General features: G+C 41.1%; 1 protein-coding gene across 1 annotated transcript in view; it reads left to right on the top strand.

The window, feature by feature from the left end:
• The first annotated feature begins 181 nt into the window (after window positions 1-181).
• Window positions 182-9,944, top strand: part of kcnd1 (potassium voltage-gated channel, Shal-related subfamily, member 1) — a 74,645-nt gene continuing 64,882 nt past the window's right edge. The window contains exon 1 of the mRNA XM_005750404.1: window positions 182-401. The gene's annotated coding sequence lies outside the window, so the exon portion shown is untranslated. The remainder of the gene's footprint in view (window positions 402-9,944) is intronic.

Below are 9,944 nucleotides of genomic sequence, written 5' to 3'. Positions count from 1 at the left end.
AACGAACAGAGAGAGAGAGAGGAGAGTGAGAAAATGAAAAGGAGACAGGGGGAGTGTGTGTGTGTGAGTGGGAGTTGGAGCCACAGAGAGAGAGAGAGAGAGAGAGAGAGAGAGAGAGAGAGAGTGAAAGAGAGAGAGAGAGAGAGAGAGAGAAAGAGAGTTAGACAGAGAGGGATGACAGGAGATGTGGTTGTTGCCGCGGCAGCAGAGCGGGACAGATCTGAGACAGTAAAACAACACTCCTCCTCTTCTTCCTCCTACTTCTTCTTCTTTTTTATTCTTCTTCTTCTGTCCTCCTGCACCCGTCCACAGTGGTTTCACCTGGAAAACCTGCCTCCTCTTCCTCCTCGCCTCACTCTTCACCTTCATCATCAGCAGCCGCACCAGCACCAGCAGCTGTGGTAAGTAGGATGGAAACTGCTCCAGATACACCGCTACCACTGCTGAGAATAGAATAAGAAGGGAGTGGAAAAGTCGAGTGGAGGAAGAGGAGCGGGACGGGATGGCGTGGTGGAGAGGGGTGGGGGTGGAGAGGGGTGGGGGGTGGGAGGGGGTGAGTAAGAGTTTGGAGCGAGGAGGTGAAGAGAATAAAATCAGAGTAGAAAACTTGGAATAAAGAGGAGCAAAGAAGAAAAAGTGGCGTTTGTGACTGAAAACTGTAGATAGAAAAGAGCAGAACAGGACGAGGGAGGAAGAATAGAACTGAATAAAACAGAATAGAGAAGAATAGAAAAGAAAGGTTTGAGGTGTTTGGGGTAAACAGGAGACAGCAAGTTCACCAATTTATGACAAATAATTAAGACAAAGCCTCAAGATTAAGATTTAGATAGAAGATAGAAGCAGATAAATGTGGATAATTTTCCTTTGTGTGTGTGTGTGTGTGTGTGTGTGTGTGTGTGTGTGTGCGCCTGCGTGTTGAGGTTGACGTAATCCAGCTGTATGAATTAGTGATGAAGTTCTGTGTGTTTGCTATTAACAGTGGTTAGCAGTCTCGCATACACACACAGACACACACCTGCCGCTTGAACACTTGTCATATGCATGCGTGCACACACATACATGTGCGCACACTGTGCTCATTAATATTCACACACCTCCTGCTTCTGCAGTCCTGAAACTCTTTAAACCTCCAACAGGGGCTCCTAACTCACTTATTGTCTTCTTTTACCTTTTAAAGTTTCATTGAGAGTCGATAGGAAAGATTCAAATCGTGCAAGTCAGGAATTTTTGATGCCATTGCACGCTCGAACGTCTTTTGTAGTCTTGATACTTTGTGACCTCACGTCTGGCTTCAATCCATTACGAGAGGTGTACAACTTTAAAAACACCTCACTCATGTAAAAGTTGATGTTTTTATTCTGAAACAGCCGCTCAAGTAAACAGTGCATTCTTGGGGACTAATTTCATCGGCAGATTAATGACTATTTTGTACTCCGCAGAGCATTTGTGGCATTTTCTGTTTCGCCCAATAAGGGAAAGTGAAAAATATCCTTTTTCCCCTGTAAGGCTCTGTGATTTCCTAAATGTGGACACTGTCGTTTCTAGCACAACGTTCTTTAAGAAAATAAACATTTTAGGCTAAATAAATGTTTTTTTTGTTCTTATCAAAGATGAAGATTGTTGTGAAGTCACTGTGTTATCAGACTGTTTCATGGTAGCTGGTCCTGATTTGTGTCAGTGACGCAGTCGGTCTGTTTCTCAGCAGTCAGCTGAGAAGCAGACGGTAAATAATCGAATGTGAAACGTCTTCAAATTCAATCTATGCCAGTTCATAGCTAATGTGATGCTGCACAGGCCTTTAACTGGTTTTAAGGTTGCTTTTTAATGCGCGGGCACACTTTGGTAGCTAAACAAATTTCACTCGAGGTTTTACAGTGAAAGAGGAACACAGGCTGTGATGTGCTTTTACTTTAACAGTTTTTTGGTGAAACTCTGCAGGATATCCTGATATGACACATATGCAATACTTAATCAATGCGAGTTTGGTCAACTCCTCCTTGGCAACACATTTAATCCACTGGATAAGAGCCTTTGCTGTACTGGGCGATGTTGCTCTGCTGTGTTTGTGTTGCTCTGCCATCGTGAGTGGAAGTGAGCGGACTGTGTTGGAACGCACGCAGGAACGGCTGAAGACTTCCGAGCCGATGATCAGAGCTGTGAAAATGAGAAAAATGGCATATGTCTTCATTTCAGGAATACTGGCAATGCATTAGCAAGCTTGATGCAATTACAGAGCATTACATTAGCATGATGGACTAAAGCAAAGAATTAATGCAGTTCTATAAAGCAAGGATTTGTGTATTTTCTAGCATGCAGGAAGCTGGTTCTTATACAGCGCGTTTCTACTTTACCTGAGCACTCGCCTCAGTCAGCCGTTCATACAAAAACCTTTTCTATAGTTTTTCTACATAATTGCTTTCTATTGAACATTCACACTGCAGCAGGTGCATCGGAGATGGGGTTAGTGTCTTGCCAGATGATGTTTGGTATGCAGACTGGGGCAGCCAGGAATTGAACCACAAACCTTCCAATTAGTAGATGAAAAGTTCACGACTATGGAGCTTTGCCTCCATAGTCGTGAATATCAGAGTGGTGGGTCACACCGCATCTTTTTCAGATGGTGGAGGGCATCTTTTGACATTTATATTGCGTAAATAAAATTTGACAGCTTGGCATTAACCTCCTATCATCCCTAAGGTCAATATTTAGAGGCAGGGAGTAATGTTAGGTCTAGTTTGAAGAAGGAATCATACTTTCCACGTCTGCAAGGCAGTAAGGGTCCACTCGGATCAGGCAGCAGACTTCAAGCAGATGTCAAACAATGTAACAGGAATGACTCGGCCGTGGGGTCTCCAGCTGTCCAGCATCCACAATAGAGTATAATCTAGCCTTTAGCTACATGCTAAAAAAGTTTCATATCAGAACCCAGAATAGTTTTCAAATCCAGTCTCTAACATGCAACATGTTTCTGTTAGAAGAGTTTCCTTTCCAGATGTTTTATGTGCAACTCGCTGATGAAAAGTCAGTGTTCAGTGCTATTTGCACACGGAGTAAACATGCTGTTAAAGATCTGAACTGTCAGAGAAACGTGTTCATACCATATGGTTTGGATTGTTCAGTGAGTCAAGTACGCACTAAAAACCCAACAGTGGCTGCTTTAGTAACAAAAAGCTCGCGGGTACATTGATGTGTGAAAGCAGTGCCACGCTGGCTGCAGCCAGAGCGCAAACCAAGAAGCAAATCTGTCAATTTTAAGGACAAACACATATCTGGCTCTTCACCTCAGTGAGTGGATGTAACTGTGTGTCAGCTAAAAGTTTAGAGCAGCCACTAGATATAAATGAACGGCACAGAAAATAACATAAAATAGCACATGCGTACGATTTAAATGGTCTGAGCCGGCTATAGATCAGTCCTTGTGCAAAAAAATGGACACAGCTCTCAGCAGTGAGCGTGGAGCTGCATGTTATCTGAAAGCGCAGCCGCGCTCTGCATGTTCCGATAACATGCATCCTGGTGCATTTATGCAAAATTTACGCTGCCTTTTCCCACCACTTTTCTCCTGTCCTCCCCGTGTTTCTTTTGTTAATTTAAATGATCTTCTCCTGCACAGAGTAGGACAACAATCTGGAGCATAAAATAACCTCACAGTAAGTGCTAATCAGCATGAAGGTGCTAAGACCAGTGAGTCAACAGCTGCCAGCCTTGTTACATGTCTTTGAATGTATGGGCGTCATTTTGGTTTTCCACATAGATGCAACAGATTGCTGCAGTCATTTGGAAAAATAGGAAGAAAATATCTTTTTATATGTTTTCCACAATGTTTCAAGTGTCATCTTTTTGTACCTGCTGATTGTCTTTATTAGCCAACAACATTATTCCACACAACAGTGAATGGAAACATTGATAAAATAATTTACATTTTAAATTGTTCATGAGATGATGTAAAAATGTCTTCATAGACTGGGTTAACCTGTAGGAGCTTTAATACCGGATGATCCCTGATGTTGTTCACTTTAAAAATAAAAAAGGAAAAGCCAGCAAAGGTTGAAAATAAAATATAAAATGTCTAATACATTTAACTCCAGGTCTATAATAATAGAATCAAAGCTTCGGTAGCTCTGTGTGCAACTGAACGAGCAGTGTTCATCAAACTTTGCAACAACCTTGTCAAACGTCGGTGAATAAAAATGTGTTGAACTTTTCTAAGACTGGAGGTCCAGCAAAGGCTAGAAGTGCAATCTTCCATGTGTCCGGTTTATCGTCCGGCTCCAGGCTCTCAGGCACAACATGAAAGGCCAAACCTCTGCCAGCTTTATATTTTACTTCTACTTTTTTATACTTCTACTTCCCGTACCATGTAATACTTCTAATACACGTAGAAACTTGAGTCGAAGACCTTCGAATGTGGCAAACTATTCCGTGTACAGAGCCATAATTACAAGCTGCTAATCATCAGGTACAGCAACAGGTATTAACAGGACATTGGCACCTTCTACTGGTCAGGAGGTATCAACAGCTCTTATTAAACTACTGTCGCTGCATTCGTGAGCAGCTCCGTGCTAATTTAAGTTACTGTTCTGGTGGGAAACGCCAGCATCTGTACAGATGGTGAGACTCAAGCAGACAAAACAAAACAAAGAGGAAATAAATCATAAATCATGATCAGAGTCACAGCAATCCAGTGATAGTAGTCGGTACATCAATACGTACATTGAAACAAGCGTTTTAATAAAGACTTGTGCTCCTCTCCATTTGAACCTACCAATATCTGACATCACGGTGGTGCATTTATAAGCTAGCGTGGAGGAGCTCGCCTGATCCTTTCATTTCTTCCTGTCATTATACAGGTTCTCAAACAGGCTACATGTTGGGGTTGATGTGAATTTCACACTGAGGTACCTTTAGATCCTCTTTAAAAAATAAGGAAGATGATGGGATTTTAATGACAGGAGGAGCAGCCTGTTCAGGCCTTTTCAGCTGGATTTGTTGGCAGTTTATACTAATATAAAAGTTCATGTGTTCTCATCAGAAAAATGGTGAGATTATGATGATGATCATGTTTAAAAAGAGTCAGCTGTGAATGTGAAGCTTCTTAAGTATTAGACGCTGACATGTGCTCATGATCTTTGGGTGGTTGCATGTTGGTGCGTAAAGGAGTGGAGCATGGAGCCACATGATCAGGATGCATCCTGACCTCTTTACTTTCCAGGTTTTCTGGGCAATTACAGTTTTAGAAGGAGACCCAGGGGCAGACCTAGAACCCGCTGTTAGATTATATGTCTCATCTGGTCTGGGAAATCCTCAGGATCCTCCAGGTGGAGCTGAAAATGCTGCTGCCACCTGACTGTGATTCAGCAGCACTTAATGGTTGGATGGGTGGGTGGATGAACAGATGGGTTGATGGATGATGGATCATTTCGCTTTTGTTTGCTTTCGTCAGCTGACATATTTTCGGTTAATCATTATATCCAATGTGAGGATGCTGTATTCTTTTGCTTGTACTGAACTGTGTGTGTGTGTGTGTGTGTGTGTGTGTGTGTGTGTGTGTGTGTGTCTGCCGCAGTGAAGCGCTGCTCAGTGATGGCCGTCTAATGGTTTCACGCAAACACTTAGAGTGGCCGGCCATGTGCTGCCCTCCATCACTCTGTGAGTGTCTGTGTGGGAACAGAAGTTTCCACTCCAGCAGAAACGCTGCTCCTACAGTTTCAGAAGCTCAAACAAACAAACTCATTTCATCTTCGAATTCTTACAATTTATATTTAATCATTTTTGGTAAGCGTTTTCCAGCTGTCGTGTGAGACAACACAACTGCTTTTGACAGCACCCTCTGAGAGCTGTAGTAACGACAGGTGGAGGTCAGGGTGGATGGATGGGTGGACTGCTGTTTATTGAGTTTACTGACCTCAGATTTGCGTGTGTCTGGTCTTTGGCAAGTTCTACAAACATTTGCAGTGAACGATGGAACAGCATGACAACACTACATCATAGCATGATAAAGTATATACATGAACAGGTAAAGGTGGAAAAATAAGGTAGTACTTAGCACTTAACAAAAATGATAACAAAAACAGTTTCTGAACCAACAATATACCAAATACATGCCCGTAAAAATACCGTACAATGCAAAACATTGAAAGTGGAATAGTATCCTTCAAAGCAAAACTTCAGTTTTGAAGAATCGATGACCAAAAGTGTAATAAAAGTAGGCTTCATTTGTACAACGCAAATGTAACCTTAAGCAGAAACACTAAGTTTTATTTTAGGAGCAATAATCCTAATTTGAGAAAAGTAACATAAAAATGGATCAAAGAAGAGATTAAAATGATAAAAAATAAAATAACTCAGCTGTAGAAACAGGATGTAACCATGAGCTGAACAAAGAACAAACCCCCAATCAATAAAACAAGAAGGAAAATTGTAAAATCAGAAAGACTGAAAAGTCCCCACTGCACTTCCCGAGGACATTTTATTGATCTGTGAGCAGACAGCCTGGTTTCTCTTTATTGATTAGTAATCAGAAGCATGTTTTCTGCTGATTAGTGATTGGAGACCTGTTGTTTTCCTGTTATTGACCAATTTATGTGAAGAAGAGCAGATGCAGGAGATTTATGTTTTACTGAAAGGTTTACACTTTATTTAGTTGTGGCAGTTTGTATGAGGGTGAAGCACAAGGTGATCTTCCTAAAGGGAAAAATATCCCTTGGAAAAAAGAAACTTGGAAAAATAGATATATTTTTTTCTGTTAAGAAACTGCTTTGCTTACTTTACAAGGTTGCCTGAAAGGGATGAAAATCCTGATGATTGTACCCAGAGTCACCGTATTATCAGAAGCATCAGGAACGTGGAGAGAAGTTGCTGGAGTTCAGAAGAAAATTGCATATCGATCTGAATGAAAGTCTCCTGCTTGTGGTGTTTCATGTTTCCTGATGCATCTGTCTATGAAGAAGTTTCTTTCCAAACAATTTTCCAACATTGTGCTTATTTTTTTGGTTAAATATTACACTGGAGCAGTTCGTTACCCAATTGGTGTACAAGTGTTTCCACACTAGGAGACCGGATATTACCGCGTTTCTCTGGTCGTCCTCTGGGGAAGCTTTTGAATTGTCGCGCTTGTTTGCACAGAGTACTTTGCATCTGTGCGATTGTAGTGAGAGCCTGAACTACATTGCAAGTCAGCCTCATACTCTGCGGGTGCTGGACTCCAGCAGGGCTGCCCTTTGGCACCACTTCTGTCACAAGTTTTATGTACAGTTTTTAAACACAACCATGGAGTGGAGGGTGCGCTGCTTGATCACTTTGGGATGATGTGGTCGGGCAGATGGATGTCTGGGCCTGCCATATCAGACCTGTGTGGGAGGAAGGGGATGGATGATGGATGGATGGATGGGATTGGACATTTGAATGCAGGTTTTATTATAAAGTGTTATTGAACATTTAAAAGGAAGCCCACTGAATGATGGAAGCTCTTTACCTGATCTAAACACACCTCTGGTCCCACTATTGAATAATGTATCTGTTTACTTCAGCTGATTCATTTCATAATCACAAACAGATGAATGTAGAAGAGCAATCAGGCAGATCCCATTAAAGGAGAACTCCTTTCAGGTTTGCTCAAAGCTTTTAAGCTGTACAGACAACACAGTGACTGATGGGGAAATGGATTACATGTGAACACAGTTCACTGTATAGATAAATGCAGGACTATAACATGTTGACTTTTGTTCTGAAACTTCAGTTGTTTATGTTCTTTGAATTGTAGAAACTCTTTCAAACTTTTGGGAATCAGCTCTTGGGTGGTAATGACCATAAAACCATAAAACCAGCAGCCAACACATTACCAGAAGGGTCGAAGGTGCAGCACCAGCTGCTTGATGGGAGCTAAACGCCAATCTCAGAGCAGTGGCTGCAGATAAAAGGCATTATGCGGGTGCTGTAAATATCTAATGTTCACTCAGAAACCATGATGTCAGCAGGGATTCCCACAGAGAGGATGGGCAGATGGGTTTACTACAGGCCTGCAGACTGAGGAAAGAACTGCAGGTGGAAAAAGACTGTCCAACACGTGCCAGAAACAGAAAGCCTGTTTACTACAGACATTACTCACCTTGTGTGGTACTTGAAGGACATTCTTCTGGAAGTGAAACTGCTGATCTAACCTGAAATACCCATTTCAGAACCTAACCTCTATTTTCTTGGCCATTTAATTCAAATTACAAAATGAATCACAGGAAAGACATTCAGTTTGCACATAAAACAACACCAACCTGTTATCATTCCCAGGAAGTCAGATGCTGCCATTTCATCAAAGCGCTCTTCGGCTTTAGTACATAATGCAGTGGGCGATGGCAACATGGAGGAAGGTTTTACTTCCAGTTCATCACATGTTGATGCTTGTGAAGGACATTTGGCATCTCATTTAAAAGCACTTGATAAAAAGAGACATTTGAACCCACAGCAGTATTTTCCTCATTCTAATCAAAGCTGTATTCACTCATGGACTCAAGATCAATAATGCCCTAATGCAAATGTATATGGTATATATATCACCTACTTGTTCATCAACATTTTGGCGAAACGCACTTGTAACATTTAAGCCTTGATAAAAATTACCAGTGAAAATATAGAGAAAAGAAATAAGCGTCATGACAGAGTGACTGAATGTTGCTGTTCAGTTAAAGCTTTCCTGCTGAGATGATGGAAAGCTCCACTTGGAGCACGTTCACCACTGAGCGCAGGGAAGCTGTGTGTGTGTGTGTGTGTGTGTCTGTCTCTGTGGTGGATTGTATGTGCTTAGTGGTAACTGAGGCAGTGCAGCTAAACTAAACTAGTCAGGCTGAAAGCGTATTCATAATTCATCACAGACACACACTGGAGACTTTACCGCGGCAGGACAGATAACAGCCACAGGCAGGTGACTGTGTGTGCGCTCAATATGTTTTACTAAAATACTAACAGCAACAATACTACAGTATGGAAGTATTCTACTAATTAGAAGTAAAGGTAGTACAAAGAAAACTGCATACAATAATGTAACTTTGTAACTTTGATTTTTAGTTTTAGTTTAGTCTGATTTCTAAGACTTTTTTGCATGCAGGCCAAAATTCCATATGAAGAGCACAGACAGATAAAAACTAAAAAACATATTCACTATTGCTTTTAGTATCATTGGGATATCATTTCAATGACAATGAGCAGAAGTAGTTAATGTTTGTTGATCATCACAAAGGTTTTGGGGGTTTAAGAGGTTAAATTTCCTGAAGACGGCAGATCAGTGTGATTCAACTCAAACCTGAGGAAGCAGCGGTTTTATTGCTCCCACTGTGGACTTAATGCAATAAATGCATGACAATAACTTTTCATCTGATGGTGAGGAGTTTCACAGGAAACTTTATTGTGTCTTTATTGAGTGAAGAACGCAGTGGGAGAAATAAAGAGAGAGAAGGAGGAAGATGGCCAGCGATGTTTTTGCTCTGCAGACTGAGGATACGCTGCTTGTCTCATCATAAAAAACATCTTTAATAACCTGAAGCCTTATATCTTCATCTTAAACACATGAATGGAGCTTCAGCTGTACAGCCCTCAGGGGAAGTTTGAGAAGGACGAAGAGGATCAATAAACAGACATGAGATGTACATACTGTCCACTATTCAATCAAAATGATTCGTTTAGATTTAGTGATAAAACAAGTGTTTGTCTAAACCAGCATTATATGTGTTATTATTTAAAATGTGTTTAACTTAGTTTGGAAATTCTTTAAAAAAAACCTTTTCTGCTTTTCCGTTTTTTCTGTCATAGTTTAGCTTGTTTTTGTAACACATTTTAAAATGGCTCTAATAGGTACTTTCTGAGGTGGTTTTCATTCTTCCATTCACAAGTTAATGATGATAGACCTGCCGAGCACAGTGCTCATGAGAAATAGAACTTCCGAGTCCCGGGGTTCA

Source organism: Pundamilia nyererei, unplaced genomic scaffold, assembly GCF_000239375.1.
Source record: "Pundamilia nyererei isolate P.nyererei 1_Seehausen unplaced genomic scaffold, PunNye1.0 scaffold00273, whole genome shotgun sequence".
NCBI lineage: Eukaryota > Metazoa > Chordata > Actinopteri > Cichliformes > Cichlidae > Pundamilia > Pundamilia nyererei.
The sequence above is the reverse complement of the archived record's forward strand: the minus strand, read 5'-3'. Positions and strand labels throughout refer to the sequence as shown.